Source organism: Ischnura elegans, chromosome X (genome assembly GCF_921293095.1).
Source record: "Ischnura elegans chromosome X, ioIscEleg1.1, whole genome shotgun sequence".
NCBI classification, from domain to species: domain Eukaryota; kingdom Metazoa; phylum Arthropoda; class Insecta; order Odonata; family Coenagrionidae; genus Ischnura; species Ischnura elegans.
In genome coordinates this window covers 78,124,164-78,150,504 of record NC_060259.1, presented here as the reverse complement: position 1 = coordinate 78,150,504, position 26,341 = coordinate 78,124,164, and the positions used below count along the sequence as shown (strand labels likewise).

At 36.3% G+C, this 26,341-nt stretch overlaps 1 long non-coding RNA gene across 1 annotated transcript; it reads right to left on the bottom strand.

Annotated features, from left to right (window-relative positions):
- Positions 1–1,086: 1,086 nt before the first annotated feature.
- On the bottom strand, positions 1,087–3,289 carry LOC124171532. The gene is made up of 3 exons (XR_006867805.1): positions 3,118–3,289; positions 1,978–2,146; positions 1,087–1,485 (listed from the first exon to the last, which is right to left on the bottom strand). It is a non-coding gene; the product is annotated as an uncharacterized LOC124171532 (long non-coding RNA).
- Positions 3,290–26,341: the final 23,052 nt, after the last annotated feature.

The window sequence follows — 26,341 nt, the reverse complement described above, 5'->3', positions numbered from 1 at the left end:
GATATCGTCATTTAAAAATCTAAAAGCGTGAAATACGTACTCCAGGAGTAATAATCTTTCGATTTTGGCAATAAAAAAATAATAGGAAACCACCCTATTGGTATTGCTGTTAACATATCTATTAATCATTTATTACATCTTAATACAAGTAGACTGTTGACTGTTAGCAGCATTAGATTTAAACTTTAACTTAAAGGAATGACAAGGCTACCTATCTGAGAACAAAGTAAAGACACAGAGAATGCACCTATACCTAGTATAAAAAATGCGTGAACTCTAATATCATTCAACTAAAAAATGAATATTGACTGAAATAACACAATTTCCTACTCTCCATGATAAACTACAATGGCATCAACCAAGAATCAATGAACACTTATTCTTTAAAATAGTGGCATTTGTGGGGGAGATTTTAAAAATATCATCACATAGGTTGTTCCATTCCTCTATTCCTCTTTCCTCTCTAGTATGTAGGAAGGATTTTTTTCAGAATATCTGTTTTCTGCTTCTTGAACTTGATTTTGAATATATGATCGTTCATTCCTATGTAGCAGGGTGAGTACAGCTTTTGACCTATTTCCCTCCATTTACTCTCTTTTGTAATGGCTTTACGGACCCACTACAACCTATTTATGGTTCTTCTCACTTTAAGAGTTTTCCATCCCAAGCACCCTAGCACAGCTGTGGCACTGTCCCGTCCCCCCTTCTATGCTTCCCAAGAGTAGGTATACTTGTTGTCCTTTCTTTGAACATTTCAATGCTCGGAAGTGTCAGTTCTTCGATGGGGATTCCACATAGATGTAGCATAATCTAATACAGGTTGATCCATAGTAATAGTGGCGTAGAATTATTATTTTTAATATTAATTCTGTAACATGAGCGCCATTGGGTGTACAACAGAATACTTAGCCAAGCAACTGCCACCTTACTTTTTCCACTCTTGGGACGATTTGAGCACGGATTCAAGTCAATTAATGTAGGCGCTGAGTAATAATTATAATAATGAAGTCCTAAATAAAAATGAATTCAAGCCATCATCTTCTACCTTGTTAAAATATTTAGGGATTGAAATAAATAAAAGTATTGTTCAGTGAATACGGAGTTTTTAATTTCTAACCTCCATTTGCTACAGACTGAATACAAAATAGATAGCACATGACTCAGAGAATATTATGATATTAGTTTCTGTTAAATTTATCAAGTCTTTTCCGAAAAATATCACTTCAAATACCATATTCAGAAAAATATCACTTCACAGACAGTTAATCTTTCACAATAAATTTTTTTTTTCCAATATCAGAGTCCAAATTCGTCCGTCTTCCTTCTACACTTTCTGCACTTCCGAGGGTTCTTCTCGCTCCAATATGGTAAATTCTCCGACGAAATGTGTCTTACAATGTGTATGGAGGGTGGATTAGAATCTTCAAAATGTTCTTCTCCGTATTCACTGAAATATTTTTTTCCGGGCTCCAAAAGGCATGATTCCTGAAAATAAGAAAAAGCAAGTATTAATTCTTGGTGCAGGGACGGATCCAAGATTTTTTCTGGGGGGACGCAAGGGCATGATTTGTCTTCTCATTTTTGAGATTAAAAACAAAATACAACAATTACCGTAGATGGTATTCTCTTTGTTTTAATATGAAAGTTATGAATACTAAATTAAATGACTGAGGCACCGTTATACACAAAACAAATCGAACGTAATGATGAACGTATTAAAAATCTTGTCTATTTTTTGAGCGTCTGGGGGGAGGGAGGGGCAGGTGTCCCTGTACCCCCCTACATCCGCCTGTGGCTTAGTCTATAGTATTCGAACACATTTTACTATTGTTTTACGATAGGTTCAACTTATGATGAATTTGGCATTAGATTGGCAACTTATCAACTTTTTCGAGTTTTCAGATTTTTCCTCCCGATGAATTTTTTTTAACTTTTACGTCCAATATTCCATTAGAATGTACAACCCAGAATCCCTACCTTTTGGAATGATTGAAGCGAGATGTATCTGCTTGCCTTAGATCATCACTTCAATGGTCCAGCGGAAGACCAGCTTGGCACCCGGGAAGTTCTCCCCCAAATGCTGGAATAACTCCTGGACTTCCTCCGGGTCAAATGGACCAAAGGACATTTCCCAATTGCTCCCCATCTGAACAACAGAAAGAAGAAAAGCCATAAGAAAGAAAATAAAAGAAATTGGTATTCAATAAGTCACGCCTAACGCATAAACCTCGTCTGTGGTGGATTAAGACCGCATTTAATCTAACAAGCGATTTGTTTGAACTTCATCTTCTCCAAAAAAAAAAAAAACAATTTTTTTATTTTCATTATTGATTCTTGTTAGGTGCATGCATCTTTGCTGTGCAATGAAAAGAGTAGGATTGAACTGTTTTTAATGAGCATAACCTGTTTTTTTGAATGCCGAAAAAAAATCAAGTTGATGCAATATTTATCAAACAATGTTCATTAGCATTAAATACCACTAAATAAAATATTAAATAATAAAATAAATAAATAAAATTACATGATATTATATAGTAATGTTATTAATGTAAAATGTAATACATGTAGGTTGTAACATCTAATGAACATTCAAGATTAGAAGATCAAAAATTTTAGTGTGCACATGTGGGGTAAAAACACGGAGTAACTCACAGATGTTAAGCAACTAGAAATCTGGGATAACCTAGTGATGAATAGACAAGAGGGCATTCATTAATTACATGAGGCATTAAGTGGGGAAGGGAGTCAAGCCGGCTCTCACTAAATCTCACGAGGGGTAAAGGTGGGTGCTGACAAGTATCGCGTAATTATTTTTTCCGCAAGACAGTGCAAAATGGCGAGAAAACTGGAATGAATTGAGTAAAACAAGTTTCTGTATTAAAATAGTTAAACAAACGGTTTATTTTAGTAAAATAAACTCAATGAAGCATCAATTAACGTATTTACACTGAACAAAAGAATTTTGAACAATAACACGTGAGATTACAGGGAGGGGGTCGAACCAAATCTCGCGATAAGGGGGAAGAGGAGGTCCAAAAAAAAACGCAAAAAAAATCACCTCACGTAATTAACAGACGTCCGCTAATGTGGAATGGAGTAAGTAAAAGCAGCCCTTACCTGTTCAAGATGATTCGGCAACTCGAAGTTAACAAGCTTGTGAAGTATTTCGTCCTCGGTCCACCCCAGTGTGGGATGCGGCGGGATGAGAATGATGTTGAGGAAAGTCGCTGGTATACCTGCCATGTCTGCAAGCGGCGCTATCAACTGAATGAGCGGTGCGGCTGCTTCACGTGAACTGAGGGAATGAATAGTGGCGCGCTAGTCGCCGCCTTCGCGGGGGAGGATTAAGCATTCGCCGGGGAAGGAGGGGAAGTGGCTGATGGTGTGGGTGTGAGAGATAGGAATGCAGTTATCTTTGCTATGGACGGGTGGCAAAACAAAAGCAAACAAACAACATCAATTTTCGTCCGGGGGAGGGGGGCGCTGTGTCTTCGCGTCATGGATATTCAGGCCGAAATCACGAGATCGGTATTCACGCATTATATTAGGATTGACAATTTAAAAGCCTAAATAAAATAAAATAAAATATAATATAATATATAACATAACATAATATGATATGATATGATATGACATGATATGATATAATATAATTAGTGATGGGTCGATTCCAAAATTTTAACGATTCCGTTTCCGATTCTGATTCTGACATTTCGATTCCGATTCTACCGATACCGATTCCATCGATTCTGACGCGATAAGCTCCAAGATAATATCACTTAATTTCAGGCAACAAGACAACCACTTAAAAAATATTACTCTTCGAAATAATCAGTTGACAAAAGCAGTGAGGGTGAGAGAGGGCCGAAAATAACTTTTTTTCCCTGCCGAAATACGCCCTATGCAGGAAAGCGTCCAATTTGTACCACGGTCTCACATCCGAAGTTTTTTCAAAATCGGATAATGCTCACCACTGCCTTTGCAGTCTAAAATTTTTAAATTTTGCGAAAATTCAGGCTGACTTTGGAGACAAAAACCGTTTGAGAAATAGTGACTGCAACCAAGTCCGTTTCTTACATAATTACTGATGATTATAACTTTAAGAGTTGTACATATAGAGTTAAAATTTTATCCAAGAAATTCTATGGTTTTGCCATGAGTGAGAAGTGTTAACAAATTTCGAAGTTAAGCAACTCACATACCAACCAAATCGTCTGGCTGCGATTGGCGACACTACACATTTTGAGTTTTAAAAACCGAATCAGCGGGAGATTACCTAATTTAACCAAATATTAACCCCTTTTTAATGTCTCAATAAACATTCAGAGTGAAATAGCTCCCGAAATGATATCTCAACAATGGTAAATTTCTAAGTAATTGTATATTTTGACGAAGAAATTGCATATTTGTTTATTTAATCCGAGTTCTATTAAGATTATGAATTTAAAAAAAAGCTTTAGTGGCTCTTGCATTTCTTAATATCTCTTTACTAAATACTAGCTGACTACCCGGCGTTGCTCAGGAAGAATAGTACACAGGGAAGTGGAAAACTTGGAACTATGATTTCATAGTCGGGGAGAAGTCCTTGCCTACCTTACCGATAGGTCGCGGGTTTGAGTCCCACCTGAATAGGTTTCCCCTTCCAGGACATGGGTGTGTGAGATCGTCTGTTGTTGATTGCTTAAAAACTATTGATATGAAGGCCACATTGTGCTGCTTTCGAGTGTAATTGAGATAAATAAATGAATAACACAGGCCAACAATGGAAAACCTTGTATACTGAAAATGCCTTATTCTTATGTTTTCAAAGTTGCTCAATCCAAATATGATGGTTTTAAAGTTGTATCACCCACCATTTAATCCCATTTTACAGTTAAATTTATGAAATCAAGCAATATATTTATAATTTAACAGCTTTTTTATAGTTAAAATAAAATTAAAAAGTAGGTCTAATGAACGAAGATAATGGGGGACTACTGTTGGTACTTCACCGAGAAGTTCAGTAAGCGATTCTTCGCAGAAAAAGCTACGCAAGAAGCTTTAAGGAAAAAAGGGAAAGAAAATGTAGACCAATTCTAGTTGGCAAGTGAACCATGTATTGTCACGCTGAAGTAAATTCAAACAATTTTATCACGATGTAGTGAACAGTAAATACAAACAATTTTATGATGTAACACAGTGTTTCATCGATTTCCCTCTATACCGTATTGGGGTATTAGACTAAATATTAAATACGTATTGCTTGGAAACTATGGGTGATACAAAAAACTAAGGCCAGGTTTGGAATCGCCACAAAAAAATCTATAAAGATCAGCTATTAAAATAAAAAAAGTTTTCAAGCAAAATTTTTTTGTTGGTCTGTGTGATCATATACGATTTTCATGTCATCTTCTGGAGCGTGTCAAGAGGTATGCCTAACCGTCAGGATATCCAACCGCAGAGGTTGTGCGCTGTGACGTAACAAATGGTAATGAAAAATGACGCAAAGAACACGTCGTACGCAACCGAAAGTAGTACTAAGGGGCCCGTGAGCATGTAATGCACCTATGTACTAACTTTGGTCGCAATCCGTGCAGCCACGCATAGCTGACAGATACACAGACATCCACTTTTATATTCTGGTACAGATGTGTGGAAATTTCCCAGAAAACAGCACGAAGACAGTTTACCGGTCATTATTGTTAGTCCTCTCGAACAGCTGTACTCAATTCTCTCCTTCATAAAGCTTGAATGATGCATGATAATCGGGAATAAATGATTTTTTTCATATTCATCACATAAACTTAGTTGACTCTCAGCCTGTAATTTTTGGTGGCGACTCGATCGAGTAATTATATCAATTCCAGTAGACCAGGTTTCGAAACCTTGCACTGTTTTTCACGGAACCGTGTACCATAGGTAATGCTTGGAAGGGGAATATAAAAAATATAAGCAAAGCCTCCTCTTCATCATGATATCCCTAAATAATACCCTTCGTAACTATGGCTTCAACTCTTAATTCATGCATCCATTTTCATACCAAAACGCGTGCAAGAAGTTAAAAGTGTAGCCATTCCAAGTTGTTTGATGAGAAATAACTGTAACCGTTAAAATAGGGTGGTTTCCTATTATTTTTTTATTGCCTAAATCGAAAGATTTTGGCAATAAAAAAATTTGGCAAAAATTTGGAGTAAGACTCCTGGAGAAGGGTTTGGTGCTTTCCCGGCGAATGCTGTTGATGAAATCTTCACGGGAAATCAGCCGGGTAATGATGGTCATTGCTGCCAACGTTTCGATGGCCTTCTCTGCCATCGTCTTTCACTGAATTTCCATTCGCCCTGAAGACGATGGCAGAGAAGGCCATCGTAACGTTGGCAGCAATGACCATCATTACCCGGCTGATTTCCCGTGAAGATTTCATCAAGACTCCTGGAGTACATACTTCACACTTTCAGATTTTTAAATGACGATATTTTTTTCGCAGTTAAATGTAAAGTGAAAATTTTAAACGCGCGAAAACGCGGCGGCTAAGCATGAATGCTGGGAAAAGCCTGTGTGACGTCTGGCTGCTGCTGTGTGAGGCCACAATGGTGCCAGGCTATATACGCCGCGGCGCACAGTGGTCCGGATCGCGAAAAAGTTGGACAAAAATCAGATTTTCGTTGGATGTCTTTAAAAATTGCTCCCTATATGTTTTTTGGCGAGCTATTTTCATTTCTGCAGTTATTTTTACGAAAAAACTATTATTTCATGCGATATCGTGGAACTTTAACTTATTAACTGGCTAATTGTAACGCTGACTGCATAGATAAACGGTAATCATAATAAAATATGAAAATAAATGATTATTAGTTGTATGGAATGAGTTAATGATCTTTCAAATTAGTCAATAAACAAAAAAAAACGGCTAAAAGTAGGGTTTTTGGGTTCATTGACTTACGTTAAAGAGGTGCGATTTCCAGATTTCATGAGATTCTTCTTTATGGACTAAAACGTAATTACTAAATAAGTGTCAAAATAGTATTTAAGTGACTCTTTTATTCTCATAAAAGCATGGTTAATTCCTCATAAATTTACAATTATGTATTATAATTGTTCAGCATCAGATTCTTCTGAATCCCACCCATCCTCCTCTTCTCATTCACTCGAAGAATTTTGAGACTCTTACAAGACCAAGAGATCACGAACCTCCTGCGGAAATTCTTTAAGGCCCCGGCATTTGTTTAGCTCAGTTCCTAATTGCTAATAAAAGGATCCGATATTAGGATCAGTCTCCGGAAAATATCCTCATTAGTGTGAAGTCGAGATATTTTTCTCGCGTGATGCTCGCGATATATTCTAATGTCTTTATTGCGAGATTCCTGGGCCTCCTCCGATAGTTCTCCAATAGGAAGAAGAGCCGACTCGATGACATCTGCACCATGTATTAACACTTTGTGCACAGTGGGTGGCATGTAAAACCAACCATAATGTCTCACAAAATTTTCCGCTGTATCCATACAGAACTTTTTAAATTTTACTGGATCAATCAAAAATCCGCAAGACAAAGACCTTATAATTGTTGAGAATTGAAAGATTAACTCTTTCTCTACTCCTGAAAATTAATTAACTATATTATTTCATGTGAAAAGTACTGCATAAAGCAATAATAAAAAGATGTTATATTGCAACAATGAAAAGAAATCATTAAAAAATATTGACCCTCGCCAGTAACTTCAGCCGATAGGCGAGAAGAAGCGCCTAGCTAAGTTTCCATCACTGGATGTACCATATTTTGGCTTCGGCACATCAACTAAAAGGCCCATTCTCTTTTTAAATTCGTAGGTACCTATTAAAAAATAAGACTACTAGAACAATATCCCAGGGGACCCCATATCACCATTAGAATACAAGGAAAATACGAACCTGAGGTGCTTTGAAGGTTGCGAAATACAACATCAGGGAAATCAACAATTTGTCCAGCCAAGTGCAATTCCTCTTCAAAAAAGAAGAGTTTGATCGCGAACTAGATCGCTATCTTCTCTCGTTGGAATAAAAAAAATCATCTTTAAAAAATTATTAAGCTCTAGTTTTGCCTCCTCGTCTCCGTGTAATCTGAAACAACTCTCTAGATATGCATTCAAATTCCTTTTTCGAGCATCCATGGTTTTCTCTTTTTTCTCCAGCATTTTTTCGTGCAATTTACGCCGCGTAAATGCCCATGACATTGTTGGCAGTCAACAATAAAAAACGTAGGTTTGCAAAAAGCTACACAACAGTCTTCTTCCTAAAAAGTTTAAATATCAAATAGAAGGGAAAATCTGAAAAATTAGAGAGGTGCCTCGTCTCAGACCAATTAAAAAAACGGAAACAAGAAACGGAAATAAATGAAACATAGTATACCTGCTCCATAATCCTTATTTATGAGGTTGTCAGGAACTAATAAATCACGTAATCACAATTTTTTTAGTTATCACAACACTATAACTTCTTTGCGAGATCACTGTAAATCACAAAAACTGTAGCCAAAATAGGACCTCGCAATTAGTGATGGGTAGGTGTTCACATCGACAGAAAAGTTGACACTGAAGGGTACCAAAATGTTTCGACCGAAATTTGGATGGGGTTAAAAAGAGATGTAATCTTTACCAATGGAAATGTGGGTATTCCCCTGGATAACTTGTTGGGGTAGGGTTGGACCCCGTAAAGAAAATGTGAAATGTTTGGATTTTGAGCGAAAATACATCCTAGCGGCGGACCTGCAATAAAATCCGTCCAAAAGGAAACGGGTGGAGGGTAAAGACCTCATCTATTAACACGTGCAGCTTCACTTGCAAGCCAGACCGCCTCTAGAAAAGCAATAAACTCAAGTTGGGTGGTGCACCAAGTGGCAAAAAAGCAAAATGACAAAAGATGGCAAAATGTCCCGACTAAAGACCCCTTCCCACTTCCCTGATGTCCGACACGTGTTCGGGTAACGGGTCTCTTGCCCGTTCGGATTGAAAGAAAGGGAAGGCGGTTGTGGGTTTTACCGGTAGCAGTGCATGTAGCCCGTCGTATTTACTTCAATCTATAACCAAATCGCGATTGAAGTCGTTCTGAGAAGCGATCGACGAAAATATTTTATCTCCTCTCCCAGCGTCCCAACTGCGCTTAACCTAATTAAAATTGTTCCGAAATTATTCTATTGGTCCACACACAGATAAAGTTTGGATGATTACAAAGTATAAAATAGGTTTTAAAATGCTAAAATTCTTATTTTTGTGATTCTGGCCCATGAAACATTGGGAGACACATTTTGCCATGTGCCTACACTGCCCTGATGCTAGCGTGTCGACGCTCACGTCTACCGCGGCTGGGAACATAAATCGTTGTTATTCGCTGACTCGCACAGATTTGCAGCTGATTTCTTTACTAATATCTTTATAACACTGTACTTTATTGTCACCAATAGCCGAATTCGCGCAAATCGACGTCACTTTTTTTATAACTCAACATTTATGCGATTTTTTCCGAAAAAAATTACTCCCCTTCAAATAATTCTACAGCAATCATCAACATCTCTATAAGGTTGAAATATATATTTTATGACAGAGAATTGTCTATATTACTATAGTGCAAAGTTATTTACGAATATAATTGGCGGCGTAAAGCCAAAAATAAATCTAAAATGCGTAATTTTCGAAAAAAACGGAAAAATCAAGTTTCCATTAGAAATAGTGCTACGTGCTAATTTTTTTATAAAAAAGTAAGCATGAAAGGTGATACCCCAGACATATTACTACATAACTTCTATAGTCTAAATGAGTTTCAAGAAAGTCGAAAAAATGATTTTTGTCCACCTTTTTCCGGATCCGGACCACTGTGCGGCGCTGCGATGCAGGCTGCTTGATGCCGAATATGGCGGTAGGGTATAGTACCCAGCTAGCAGGTAGCGCTTGGCTTAAATAAGGATTATTAATGCCCTATCAAACAAAGGAAACTTTCCGACCTTAGGCAGTTTTAATAGGTGATTTTTAAGAGATGTTTTCCTGAGCTCTCTGCCTCATGCATGCATTGGTAATCTCCGACGATGTAAAAATCCTGACTACTCGTATAGCATCTAGGTCCCTGTGACGTCACGTGGAGTGGCATCGCATTGGCGCTGATCTGGCCTTTTTCAAATGAGGTCATAATTGACCATTGCCATTCGTCTAAACTGGGATTTCTATAACCAAATAAATTATATACTATGAATACACTAATGGTGGTAACGAATCGCAATCAATGCCTTACGTTTTCTTTGATGAAGGAAACTACCCTGTTAACCGTACTATAATTCGTCTCTCAATCTCTTCTATCATGCAGCAATCTATTTTCTAGGGTAGAAAAAAAAGATTTCTGTGAATGACTGAGTTGAGAGACTATATCATGCGCGATTCATGATGTATCGCGTTCCTCGCACATCATTACGCGAAATACATTGTAATAATAAGATGAATAAGGAATTCGAGAATTTAATACCTTTTCCTCCATTACAATGTAAGATGAGACATCTTATATTTTCAATGCTTTACCTGGTACTTCACTAGCAAAATCAGTTTGTTGTGATGGTTTGATTTCGAAATGAAATCAGAGAGGACTAAAACTGGTTGTGAACCATCACGGATAGACATTTTATTTTATAATACCCGCTGAAAGGGTCTTGTAAAATTGCTCAACTTAATTAGTGTGCTTTATCGCAAAGACATTCTCATTAATTTTCTGGTCTTTAATGCCGCTGTTGAGTACTGGTTTCCATAGCTTAAGTACTTTTTAAAGAATAAATTAGCTGAAAAATCCATAACGTTTGTTCAGAAATAGACTTTTTGGATAACTTGACCCAAATACCACCAATGAAGATGAGTATAGGAACAAAAGGACCACCATTTATGATACAACGATGGGAATATGGAAACATTGAAATATCCTTTCGAATAAAATTTCAATATTGTAGCTACTACAGAATGTATTCCATGAAGAGATATCTACATCTACATAATACCCTGCGAACCACCTCTTTGGTGTTTGGCAAGGGGTGATCAATCACCAGCATGCGGCATGCATATTAGAACATGCACACCACAGTACAAAATACGTCACGCATACTAACAAATTATACTACCTTATGGTGTTAGAAATAATGATAAAATCAAGAAACATGCATTAAGTTCTACATAGGCTAGTAGGCAACACTACAAGTCATCTAATCTATTTATGAGTTTTATCGCTGCCGTTATACTCACTTATTGATCGTGGAAAAAAAAACATTCTGAATCTGTCTGTTCTGCAGGCTATCTCTCTTATTTTATTTATATGATCTGATATAGGTATTTTACTGCACACTATTGCTCTGATACCACTAAAATAAAGCACTTTCTCCAGTGAAGTCATACGGCTTCCCTAGCGATAATTACATACTCCTTTAATGCTCCATATTTCAATTCTTTTTTTTACGCAAGACATTGGATAATCATTTTTTTATATAACTTTCTTTTATTTCCGAGTCACAACATCGCAGAATATATGAGGCAGTGGGAATATTGACTCGAAATACTTAAAAAACAACAAACTGAACTTACACGCTTTGTGCCACAAATCGGAGAGATTCATTTACGTTTCCAGCTATTGCATATTTAATGGTGAGGTTTGACTGTAGCCGGCCCCCATAAACCATTTACATATTTTTCCCTTTCGTCATGTAGGAAATCACAATATGAAATAAGTACAAATAATATTACAAATTCAAAAAAATTAAAAACAACGATTTTCTCGCCAACTAATAAGAAGAAAATAAATTTCTCTGTCCATAGCTGAGTCTCGATATGAATTGTTGCTCAAATGGGGACATACTTTATGACAATCATTACGACCAAAACGAAAAACGTGGGGCGCATGTAATATTACCTACATTTAGTAATTTTCTAATTTATAATATTTTTTTCTTCTTTTTATTTTTAACCCGGCAATGGTCGCGTGGGGTGTCCCAGGTACCCCAGCCTTATATTTGCGCTATTTTTCCTTGTAGTTCTGACTGCAGTGATCTATAATTTACTCTAGTTAATTTTTAAGCTTTCTTAAGGCACCTGTGAAATATAATTATAAAGTCGCCGCAAGTTTTTATAAAAAAAAACTTTTGTTAACGCTCTGCAGAAAGGGGTGCGCTAGACACCCCACGCGACTGTTCTCGTTACGGTTGCCTTCTTATATTTTTTAGCCACCGTAAATGTTTTTCAGTCATTTACATTAGATTTTATTGCTACTCTTCCTGAAAAGTACTATGAAAGTTACCTTATTATGTTTACATGCATTAATATTTACATATGTGGAGATATTTGTGCTTAAATTCGTATAAAAAATACGAGGTTAACAATTTTCAATAGTATTGCAGTAATTTTTCTCGTTTTTTACCACGAATAACAAATCTTATAATACTTAAAACACGTGAATTCAATAAGTTATAGATGTCTGGAGGCTTTCTTGTTATAGAAAAAGCAGTAACACCTTAACTTTTGATTGAAAATTTGGAGGAGGAAATTCTGACGCTAACCTGCGTAGTAATTGATTTAGAGAGTTGATTTTTGAAGACTTCGTTCGATATGGGAAGTGCAGTACTTATTCACGTATATCATTTTTTACGTGTTTCCATAAATTTACCATTGAAGATAGGCCTTATAATACTTACATCTACTGTTTCAATCTATACTAGGTGTTAGCTACCTCTTATGCAAAAAAGAGCCATGATACTTCATCTTTTGATTGAATCTGGAGTGATTGTTTCCGACGAAAATTCTGACGAGGAAGTAGATGGGTGTTCTATTTCTGAGCATGACGTTGGCAGTGAACAACAGTGCAGTGGCGTTAAACTTTCGGAAAAAGAAAGGGACATGGTGTATTTTTGGGAGGGATGTAGAACACCAATGGATTGTTTTCGTGTGATTTTTGGTGTACTAATGTTAGAGAATATTGAAAATTGCACTAATATTCAGGTTAAGGACGTTGGTGAAAATTATTCTCGTAGAAGATTTGATAATGAAACAGACAGGGAAGAAATATAATTCCTGATTGGTATTTTAAATTTACTCGGGGAAAATAAACCTGGGCGACAGAATTTGGTTTGTGGGATCGCAGTGGATTAGTTCTGGAAATATGCTATTCTTCCATGAGCCATAACATTTTCCTCTAATTCCTTCGATGCCTTCGGTTATTGTCAATATAGAGAAGAGAGAACAAAGAGAGACAAATTCGCATCAGTTAGGGAAACATTTGATGTATTTGTAGATAATACACACCAACATTATAGAACTGGGTCATTTTCAAAAGTTGATGAGCAATTGTTTCCTTTTCGCTGAAGATGTTCATTTAGGCAATATTTATATTTCAAACCCGCTAATTAGGCATCAAAATTTTTTCCCTGGTAGATTTGAGTATATTATACAATAATACCGTAGATATTTACTCAGGACGGTAATCAAAGGGCCCATTGTTTGTAGATAACAATCCAAAAGAGGAGTAAAGTGAATGATTTCTCTTATAATCGGAAGCGGAAGGAACATCAATGCGAAAATTCAGTTCAATACTTTTCCGCAAAGAGATGAAATGCTAAGCAATTATTGGACTCTTGTGGGAGCAGTGAACAAAAATAAAAGGGAATTAACACCAGAAATAGTAAATGTGTGCAAGAGAGATGAAAATAGCAGCTTGTTCTACTCTAGGGAGAATAAAATCCTGGTTTCCTACATCCCAAAAAGTAAAATAATGTAAATCTTTCGTCAACAATATACAATACTAATTCTATCGAGGCATCCGCAGTAAATAGAATATAACTGGACATTTTGACGTTTTGTAACTCCACCAAAGGAAATTTAGACACAGTAAAGAAAATAAACAGAAGTTATACTATAACAGAAACTCCAGGAGATGGCCCTTGACCATATGCTTATCCCTGCTAGCATCAATGCAATCGTTACGCTTAGGATAACCAATACAAATTCAAAATTTCGGAGAAGTTTTCTTCGTGATATAGATCGGCTCTTAAATTTACCATTTATTAAAAGGAGGTCAATAATAAACAAAATTCCCAGAGACTTGAAACCAAAAGAAGAAAAATATGTGCAAAAAAATAAATCTGAGGAAAATGATAAGGAGAAAACAAGGGAAAAGTTGACAGGTGTGTTCCTTATGCAAAAGGTGAAGATATAAAAAAAGTGTTTTGAACTATGATAGAAAATAACTTGCGGTGCTGAAAATTTTCTTTGATGTCTTTAGAAGCAAAAGGAAGAATGAATGGTTTGCTTGATTTATTTGTACAACATTCCAATTCAATAAAACTTTTCTATAGCACGAAATTGGACCGCTTTTTAAGTCTGCAGATTTTATTTGTTTATCCTTCTAATGCTGCATATAATTTGTGAAAGGAGTAATTCAAGAGCTATAAGCAAACATAATATCATTGTAAATTTTGCCCCAAGAAGACGTTTTGGGAAATTGATTCAAAGTAAATAGGTAGGTAGTATTTACCTGAGGCAAATTAGAAGTCGGTGTAGAAATTTTGTTATAAATGAATACTACTAATATGGTAAGATACGGTGGTAGACTTTTATAATAGCTTCTGCCATGTGCATTTATCTCAGCATCCTTCAACTAAATTCGTTGGCCAAAGACGAAGATATGAATTTTGGTCATTTTTAAGAGGAACTCAAATTGCCCACTGAAAATCATGGTCCTTAAAAAAAATTTCTTAAAACATTAAAAGTTGAGTGAATGGCTTTAAATCATAAGTATAACAATACCTATGTTGACAAAAGACATGTCAAGGTATAAACCTATGAACATTAAACATTTTTTATAAAGAAATAGAAGAAAATCTTTTTGGGTGTCAGAGACACCCCACGCGACCATTTACCTTAGGAAAATGAGCGCGATTACCGCCGGCTTAAATTATTTAAATCTATCAATAATCCAATGAAATAGTTTTAATTGATTCAATGCACGCATTTTTATTTTAAGTATTTTCTTCTTCCATTCTCTTCCCTTATGTCACTATCACTCAACTAGCTATTAATTTATAGTTTTGAATTAAAGCAAGTTATTTCTCTTAAGTGTTATTATTTTTTTTCTGAAAAATGCGCTTATACGTTGCACAACATTCAATATGTCAAACAACAAATTCGCTGAAATGTGATTGCAGCGCCACCGGTGGCAAAATGTGGAATTAATTTTCCGTACAAAATTAATTTGTTGTATATTTTTTTGAAATCTAGCCAGAATAATGGCAGAAAGCGTATACAAATATGCATTGTCATCAAGATCGGAGCTGGATATAAAGAGTCAATTATCTAGCTAGTCGTTAGGCTTGCTAAAATTGAGCTACAAAAATTCCACCGTAACAAGCAGACAGACAGACACGAAAGTAAGTTAATAAAAAGGTTGTAAAAGTATAACATTAGATAGATTAGCTTCATGAGACAGAGCCGAGCATGCGGCTATTTTGAATATCGCATATCTTTTACAATGGGAATATTAATCCGAAATAATCTCCGCTACCTATATAAGGGATGGTTTTTGTAGAAACATGCTGTGCGATGCAGCCCATACCATGACTGGAAATGTTACATGTAGCATTTTAATATATCTGAAATGAGAATTCATCTGAAACTTCTAATGCTAAAGGCAATAAGTGTGACTTGGCATCAAGGGGGAAGACGTAGGTAGGATGCGAACCCTTAGGTGAAAACAAAAGTTATAGATCGTGATAATGGCTTTATTTCAAAGTGAAGATTTGAGTTAAGGAGAGCCGTAATTTATATGAGGCCGTCACTTCATAATATTGTAACGTTTACGTGTTTCAGTTCTTCGCTTGGAGCATGGTCATCATCGTCTTTACATTTACACCACTTGCCCCACTAAATAACCGAATGGTGTCTCAAAATACGCTAACACTACTGATAATCACATATGGGACACGCTGCGATTAGAATTTCAATCCTCGAAACATCAGAACACATCTTTCCGCATAAAATAATTTAAAAATTAACCATTTTTTAGGCCTCATATTGGGATTATTTTCCTTTGAAGAAAAATACTTGAGACATTATCAATAGGGATAATACGTGATAAAATAGGTCATTTCCTGCTCATTCTTTATAATATTTAATAAACAACCACTAATACATGCGAGAGCAACTAAAGCCTTATTTAACTCATAATCTTAATAGACCAATTATTTTTTATACTCGGAATAAATTAACAAATATGCAATGTCTATGCCAAAATATACTATTATTTCGAAATTTATTATTGTTTAGGCATCATAATGAGAGCTATTTCCCTCTAAAAGATTATTGAGACTTTAAAAAGGGATAATATTTGGTTAAAGCAGGTAATTCATCTTCTAAAAGTCAAACTTTGTAGCGATGCCTCACGAAGCCAGACGATATGGTTGGTATGTGAGTTGCTATGACTCGAAATTTAACACTTTTCACTCATCGCAAAATCAGAGAATTACTTAGATAAAATTATAACTCCGTACATTTCCTTTTCTCCCGAAACAAATACGGGATAAATACAATAGATTATCTCTCGATATTTTGAAAAGTTTAAACATCAAATCTGAAACGATAAATTTGGTATATTGTATTAGTTTTAAAGGTCAATAAATCAATTACTAAACAATATATATTAATTTAATCCAATACTAGTATTAATCCGATGGGTTGGATATTTAAAAGGCGAATTTGGTAAATATCAGTAAATAATGCAGTGCTTTAAGCAATGCTTGACTTTTTGAATAGGTGCAAAAATTTATGTAACACTTAGTGCTTTCCTGGCGCACAATGCGGATAAATGTTGCGCAGGATTCCAACCGGATGAGCTGTTCTATCAGAGACGACGTTTTAATAGCTAACTCTTCCATGGACCTCAGGGCGTTGAGATCACTGGTGATCTCGACGCCCTGTGTGAGGTGATCTCAACGACGTGATCGAGTTGGTCAAGGAGTTATGAGATCTCAAAGGATAATGGCAGAGCCAGCCATTGAAACTAGGTAAGGGAAGTAAGAACGTTCTAGGTTACCTCTAAGATATGGTGGACCTGTGTGGAGATAACCGAATGCCAAGGAATATTTCTCAGAGAAAGAATAAAATATTACGGAGATATACGTGGTGTAGATTTTTTCAACAATAACAATACAGCATACTTATATTACAAAATTATTTAACAATTCTGCCAGGATAAAGATCGACTATGACTCCTGAGTTATTCCTTTCAAATCACTGAAATTCCTTTTGTCCTTTTTTTGTTCTAATATGAAAGGGATTGATAAATAATACTGTAAAATGAGTATGCTGTATGCTTACTGTTGAAAAAATCTGCACCATGTATATCACTGTAATATTTTATTCTTTTTCTTAGAAATATTTGTATGGTATTCGGTTACCCACACACAGCTTTCGATCTTAGAACTTCCCTATTTCTGTGATGTATGAATAGTTGCACATGCTTGGGAGAATTAAAATATTGTATTATTATTATTTTAAAAAACTTCGGCTCCAATAGAACAGGTCACCTCGTTGGAATCCTGAGAAAAGAATTCATCCATATTGGACGCCAGGAAAGCATCCAGTCTTGTATTAATTTATTTATAAATTAATAAGTCAAGCATTGCTGAGAGTAATTCATTACTTATTTTGTTTACCTAATTAGCATGCTGAGTATCTATCCAATTGGGTGATACTCATTGTTTGATTATAAATATACATTGTTTGTAACTTAATTAAATCACATTTAAAACTAAAACAATATATCAAATTTGCCAATTCAGATTGATTTTTTTTACTTTTCAAAAATATTCCAAAAGAATATTTCATTTACTCATTTTTAACTGTTAGACATTCCATTAAAATGTTTCTTAGTTAGTTTCCTTTTAATTTTGCTCCGTTTTTTCATAAAGCGACCCGGGTGTCTATGAGTAAAGATCATCATCGGGCTTAAATTAATATGAATTTATCCTATTACTATAACCTAGTCACCTAAAGGAGGAAGAGATGAAGTTGTAGACGGACGCTAGATTGCGGGAAAAAGATGGGTAAAGATATTCGTCTATTAGAGTGTTGTACCAGTTTTTAAATTTCTAACAGCTCTCTGGAATAATGACAATAATTGCTTTTAGAAAGCCGGAAACACTTTTTATTAAAAAGGAAGTGCTATAAAAAAGGCAACTAACCAAGAAATCTTAGAATTTTTCATATTTGTCCACTCAATGTTGCGGGAGAAAAGGATAAGTTTATCACCATTACAGATTTTTCGAACACTCAATCATTCTTATTGATTAACAATAATTATGATTTAAGGTGATGAAAACGGAAAATATTACGGTGATAATGAAAGATGATTTTCAATATTCCACAAAAATAAATTTAATCCGACCCGAGTTTCGATGTTACTACATCATTTTCAAGGTACAAATGGTGGTAAGTACAGTGGATTCGGGGGTCCCAGGGCGGGCCCCGCAAAGGATACGCTCTCGAGGGCCGGGAACCAAGTCCGAGACTTATTCGCCCGTGATACTTCGAGAGGGGGAGGACAGATGAAGGAAAAAGAATGGGAGGCATCGCCGCGATGAGAGCCCGACGACACCTCCAGGGGAAGGATAGGAAAGGAAGGGAGGGGACAAGGAATCCCGCACCGTCACAAAGGCGGGCGGGCCCTACTAACAGCGAAACGAAGCGAACGCAATTAATATTCTACCGATCCTAGTGGATTTTCCTATGAGGAAGAAAAATCCATCGATCGAATCGGTAGATGGTGGTAAGTACAGTTGATTTATACATATTTAGGAGGCGGGAGTGCGAGAACTGAGGAGGTTTTCCCAAGCAACACCTCTCCACTCTCCCCTCCCCCCCCCCACGCTTTCCACTTCTACCCATTCCAGCCCCCTCCTTGAGGTTTTTCCATCCCATTTCTCCTCTATCTCCCCTCAGTTCTCCCACTCCCGCCTCCTAAATATGTATAAATTAACTGCACTTACCACCATTTGTACCTTGAAAATGATGTAGTAACATCGAAACTCGGGTCGGATTAAATTTATTTTTGTGGAAAATTGCAAATCATCTTTCATTATGAATCAATTACACTCCATCTCGCTTGATTCCTCGAATTTTATGTTACGGTGACTTTATGAGTTTGGATGTGATGTGCTAAAATAATTACAACTCGAGGCTTTTACAGTGACGAGGAGAATCCGCTTTTATTTTTGCAATTTTACCAACGTTTTAAAAATGAAACCTTAATCCATTTCAACGCTGTGCGTCTCTTTACCACATGTAACCAAAAATATTATTCCTTTGAAAAACTCTTCCGAAATTATTTTTTATTATATTTTTTTACCTCACTACTAACAAATTATGACTCGATTTTTGAAATCCTTAACATTTATTTATCCTGCTGTTCTCATTCCATCTCTACATTAAACTTTTGTTCGTTTTAAATAAAATTTAACGCCAGAGGAAATGTGTTGATACCTTCAAAACCATTTATTAACAATTGTAAATTTTCAAATACATTGTAAATCCACGGAAAATTCATTTTTTTGAAAAACTTGCTTGATTGAGAAGCAAATCATACAAACTGCCGATGGAACTATAAACACACTGATTATTTTGGTTCAGTCCAATTTGGATAGCATTTTTTGAATGTAACACTAGTCCAATCGCAGGATTTTAACCACCTCTCCCCCCTCACTTCCACTTCCCTTGCTCTGCGTCTTCCAAGATTTAGAGGACACTATACACCTGTGTTCGCAACCAAGTCCATGCACTTCTTTTCACTGGATACGCAATGCAACACTTTACACTGCGGTAGAAGGTATCACACGTCGGCTTTTTCCGGCATCTCCTACTGTAGAAATAGAAATGAAACTCCAATAAGGCTTACTTAAGCACGGTAGGGTACCCATAATTGGTTAAAATTGAAGCACATACAATAGAAAACTCCATATGTGATTAGCTGTTGTTGAGCTTACCTGAGTATCACAGCACGGGCGCTATGGAACGAGCAAATCTGTCAGACAATTAGCCCACTGAACGCGAAGAGACCCGTCCGGAAAGGCTCCCTTGATGTTTGTCACCTTTTCTTGGGCTTCTTCATCACTCAGCGGCCCGTAGGCTACCTCCCAACCATCATCGGTCCTCAGGAGGTAGGTCATGGCACCAAATGGTTCCAAACGATCCTCCATTTCTTCCTGACTCCACACGGGGATGTCAGACGCCGTGGTCACTGTGATCGCAAGCCAGGTCATATTTGGAGAGAGACCCGACCAAGCGTCTTCCTTTGGTGTTGCCGTCACTCGTAATGGTAAAAAATCCGTACGTGACTGCTAGGAGTCGAAGTCTTCCCCTTGGGAACGTGTTTACAGGAGGGGAGAGCCTCTAGGAAGGTGCGTGACGAAGCGGAAGACCAATTCCCTTTCACTCACAGTTAAAACAATTCTAAGGATTTTGCTAACATAAACAGTGCACCTGCGTTTAGTCTTGCAGTAGTTAATCCCTTATCAACGTGGAGAAAAAAATTCCTTGAAAACACAAAAATATTTTACTCCCTCACACACAGAATGTGCTCGAACGTACTAACCTGGCGACAGGTATTTTGGCGTCTTGTAAGGTCTAGTTGAAGCTATTTAGGGTTTCATCGGTGAGCTATTTTATTTAGTTCGTATGCAATTAAGTATAAAACATAAATTCATTTCATCGCATATTTTAAAATGCAATTGAGAGTTCATGTATAGAATATAGATGGCATGAAAATGTTTACCCTCTCGTTCAGTTGTCTTTTCTTTTCATACCTATTTCTACAAGGGATTAAGTAAGAATCGTTCAATAAATAAATGTTAAATGCTGTGCATTATTTGAAAATCACAAAAATGAAAGTTAGGACTGGGATAAAAAATGCATTCTACTTCCTTGGGCGCAAATTTTCTGGTGCTATAATTACCAATCCTAATAGCAAGGACTCTCTTGCGCATCAAAGATAAACTTCTTAAAATTATGGCGCCCCATTTAAACTTTGATTGATTGTTTTTTATTATTGTTATCTTTTTTATCGTCCTAGGCTCAACTTTGTAGAATTTTATTTTCACATTTAAATGAAAAAACATTGTTTTATTCCACTAATTTTTTAATGGTATGATTAGTTTTCACGAAGCGGTGTAGCCATCAGATATAAACGATCGACCGAAGTCTTTGATAGCATGATAAATAATAAAATGAAAGTTTTTTTCATTTTATTACTCATTTATTATATTATCAAAGGCCTCCGTTTTTTACCTTTTCACTTTGTTTTATATTTATTATATTATTTAAATTATTTATTTGTATTTAAAAATAATAATGGTTTATTGAAGAAGGTTAAATTCAGATTGCGAAAATTGTCCGTAGCCTATCGATAAGCACTGATTGTGAAATAACATAATTATTTACTGATCAGCACCTAATTCATATTTTTTTATTCATACAAAATCACTTAGGACAGATTATTAACACTAGAAGGACGGCAGGGGTCATTTGACCCATTTTCAGAATTCAAATTTATTTTTCTCTTATTAAAATATTTTTTTAAATTTTGAAACTTTTTGACTTTGTTCATTTTGGTCTATATTTTGATAAATTAGTGAAAATTCAACTATAATGTTTTGTTTTAAATTTTTATGACGTGTTATACCTAGAAGGACGGCTAGGGGTCATTTGACCCACAACTGGTTTTCGCGCTACTTTCTTGCGCGTGGGCACTTTAGTGCCATGTATATCATATAATCAGCAAGATGCTAGTGTGGTAGATAATTTTCTTCATTTTGAATCTGGAAGTACCCGGTTCAATGCCAGTTTTGTCCCAAGGGCTCCTATCTGTATTCGAAAACCTAGGCATAGCGACTTGTTGTGCAAAATCTTTCGTTATTTTTTGGGCAGCAAAGTAAAATAAAACCTTTTCAATCCTTGAGATGCGTAAATTCATGTAATTATGATATTTTAATTTTGTTTTATTTATTGTTCAATGATTATTGTATAACCCACACCCGAAAATCGTCACGTATCCCAAGCATTGTTTTCCGTCGTCCAAGATTCAGAGCTCTTAGAGACATTATTTTCAATATCGACTCATCAGGTTTACGAATAACTTTCATATTTCTTGCCTGACGGCACTGTCACTTGACCTAGCCCTTTTGCCGTGTGTCCAGCATTAGTGCCGCCTGACCCAGTCGGGGTTTGGGGCGGGTTGACTGCTCGCTGCGTCCTGGGGAAAAATCCAGTCTCTTTTTGAGAGAGCGGAGGAATTGGGTGGACTGTAAAATTCTACTGTAAATCCTACCCTTGGAATCCGCACGTAGGTCGAAGAAGAAGCATTACTGCAAGTTTCTGGAAGATACAAATAAGGATACGGTTGGCGGTTGAGTCCCTGCCTTTCGAACGGCAATTACCGTTACTTCTGAAAATGTTGTCCTTTAGTATGAATTTCTAATGCTCTCCAGCTCTCTATCCCTCCAATGCAACTAGAGAAGATTCTACCATAATGCGCTTTCGTTTGTAGATTTTTACGCATGCATATCAGTAGCGAGTTGAGGAAGAAAGTAAGAAGTCGAAAAATATATCAAGAGAAGAGAATCGTCGCGAATCAAATAGCTGTAGGGAATATTGAAGATCGGTCTGGAAGTGAATCGTTAACATCAGTTCAAGGACATTCTGACCAATCCATCAACATCTGCGTGTGATGGAAGCAACGAAGTTCAAGATAGTGAATCCGATGGCGACTTTGGCGTGATAGCAAATGCACAGCTCTATCCAACAAAATGCAACTGTCCATTTATGACGTAAATTCCAAATAAACCAGACAAATTTGGAATCAAGTACTGGGTTTTGACAGATGTGAAATGAAAATACAGCCTAAACGAATTACCATATTGTGGCAAAGATGATGATTGGCCATCAAATCAAGCGTTGGGGAAATAAATAGTTACTAAAGTGACCGTAACATACAAGAATTCAGAAATAAATGTAACTTTTAACAACTATTTTCCATCCATCCTGCTGGGAGGGAGTCATAAAAAAATGGAAAACTTCTCTTGCATGGACGATCTGAAAAAAACAGGCGTGACGCACAAATATCCATGAACCCTAAAATAGCCATGTAATCCATTCAACGCGAGTGTTCAAAAATACCTTATGCCATACTCTTTCGTAGAATCAGGCAAACTAGAACAATAATGTACTTTCAATCAGCAGCATGATCTCAGACGACACTATTTCCGAAACGAATAAAAGAATACCAGAGACCATCCCATTCCATAATAAAAACAAAGCGGGAGTAGATATGATGGATAGTATGTATCAATTTATTTACACGTCTCCAAATCCAACAGCCATATCTCCACTGGCACAAAAAAGAAAAAGGTGCCAAATACCATCAAATTGAATCATTGCACCAATTTCCTTTCCATTTTCCAAATTCCTTTTCATGTGCAAATGGCTGGTGTCCTAACACCCCCTGCCACACGCTTTTAAGCGGCTTGCGGGTTAGTGTGTAGATTTAGATGTAGATGAATAAATCATCCAATGAACGCATTCAGCGCAAAAAAATATTTTGTGGAAAGAGCGCTGAAAAATATGTCTGTCTGAGATTTACAACAAAGTAATAAGTTTTAAAAATTTTAATTTGTAAACCCAGTACCCCTATTTTTTAAACATGTAACACAACCTTTGTATTGAGTGTATGTATTTTCATTATATGATTTGCAATCGACTACTACATACGGTTTAATTCATGATTCTTTAAAATAATTGTTATTAACTTTTGACGACGGAAATAATATTTAATAACGTTAAATAGTGTTTTTAATGAACTGATTCAACAATTAATACGATTAAACTGAATATTAGTGGAAAATTAGGCGTTTTATTCCAAAATACATTTTAGGGGTCAAATGACCCCTAGCCGTCCTTCTAGGTAGCGCGAAACTCCCGTCCTCCTAGTGTTAAGGATTTAAATTAGAATAAAATACGTCACTATAAAAAGGCTAGATGATTAGAGAGCGGAATGGAGATCTGCGTCTAACCTATCGTAGGATAGTTCACCAATGATGATGATCGGTGATGGTGAAAGTATTGGAAATGTGAAATCGGAATCAATTACAATTACACTGTCAAATTTGCAATTGATTAAAATTACATTTTACTCTTTATGAAGTAATCAGTTGGATAACAATTATCTTAAATTTGGCCGGTAAATATGAACACCTACTTTAGGAATAATGGTCGAGCCTTGAATATCAACGTGAACTTACAACGATATATCCTCACTTCTACAATACTTTTGTGGAATAAATCAACCCTCAACCTTTACCCTGCTTGTTTGATTAGTAGGTACTGGACATTTGACTGAGCGCATAGGCGCCTTTTTTTGGCGCCCTACGCGACCGCGTACTTTGCTTACCGCTTAAACCAGCCCTGAATATCATTACTTCATATCTTACGTAAATATTGCAGTTTGAGCTATTACATTAGTCACAATCGTAAACCAAGGTTGTGCAAGGGAGCCCAAGGGTCAGTGTGGGGGACAGGATATTAAACCGCTTCTTCTTACTGCGATAACCACTTCAATCCCATGCGTTTTCTTCCTTTAGGCACGTTTCGACGGCGCGGCGTGCCTTACATTTCGCCGTTTGCAGTCTCCTCGAATTGTGGCGAATGTCAACGACCCTGTCTCCCACCCTGATAACATATGTTCACCCTCTTTTCCCGAAGCTGAGAAACGTGACTTGAGACTCACCAGTGGCCATCCAAGAAGTGTCATTTAGAAGACGGGGAAAACGCAAGGAGGATGAGACGAGAAAGGGTTATTAAATAGTAATTAAGGCTTGTGAAGACGTACTTACATATGAAATGAGTGCTTCCAGCAAAAATTAGCCAGCATTTATATCCTTATGTATTATTTTCATAATTCTGTGTTGAGTGATTAATTTTGTGTATCACCCTTTTCTAACCCGAAGCCACTTTTGGGAGAAATTAAATTTCAAGACTTCTCATTTGAAAATGTGAACATTTTCTTCTCAATCATAATAATATTGGTAGCTACATATTTCACCATTAAGCCTTGCCGTACAAAAGAACACGCATTTTAAATCTTTCCCGAATAGAGCTTAAAATGTGTACATTTGGATGCTACTTAGAAGCAACACTGGGTTGTAATGGTTTAAAGCTAGTAAAGATGTAGAACCATAGGAAATGAGTACTTCGTACTTTCATTAGCCAGAATTTAGAGCCTTATGTATCATATTCATAATTCTGTGTTGGGTGATTAATATTGTGTTTAGCCCTTTTCCAACCCAGAGCTGCTTCTGAGAGAAATTCCATTTCAAGAATTCTCTTTTTTAAATGTAAAAATTGCCTACTCAATCATAATAATTGTGGCAGCTACATATTTCGCCATTAAACTTTACAGCACAAAAGAACACGCAGTTTAAAACTATCCTTAATGAAGCTGAAAATTTATTAATTCTTGGTGTTACTTAGAAAAAAAAATTGGGTAATAATAGGTTGAATTCAAATTAAATCTTTTTGGTAATACATAGGCCTACTAATGCTTATCACGAAACGTGAATAAATATTAAATCGCAATTGATTGAATACCGTTTTTGAATTAATTGATTCGATTGAAACCCTTTTCTGATTGAAACAAGTACAACATACTGCCTGTTCCTCTTTTCATAAGGCGTTGGCAGTAGGCGATAAGACTCAATAAAAACACTTATGCGGGACATTATTCAAATAAGTATTTTAGAAAATAATATCGGCACTTGAGGAATGTAACCTAAGGTTATACAATTTGTGTATGTTTTAAATCGGATGGATATAATGGCGGATCCTGGATAGGGACAAGGGGCTAGGTTGATTTGGGGGGAGGGGCTGGTAACCCTCAGCAGAGTATTCAAAAAAGAGATTCAAAAAAGGGATTCAAAATAGGGATTCTATCAATTGCGGTTTACTATTTACTAGATTTACTGGCAGGCCACTCGGCCAGTGGTGTAGGCGAGGGGGGAGGTCCGAATCCCTGCGAAATATAAAAACACAACTACTTACTTTCCTTCATAAAAGAAAACAAAATATTGAAAAATCATGAATTTAGAAAAGAATTCTTTTACAGATGAAGTTTATTCGAAAAATTTTCCGCCCTACCTCCCAGTGGCGTCGCCAGGGGGGGTCCAGGGGGTCCGGACCTCCCCACCCCCTGAAATATAAAAACTCAATAATTTTCTTCGTAAAAGCGAACAAAATATTGAAAAATCATGAGTTTACAAAATATTTCTTTAACAAATGAAGTT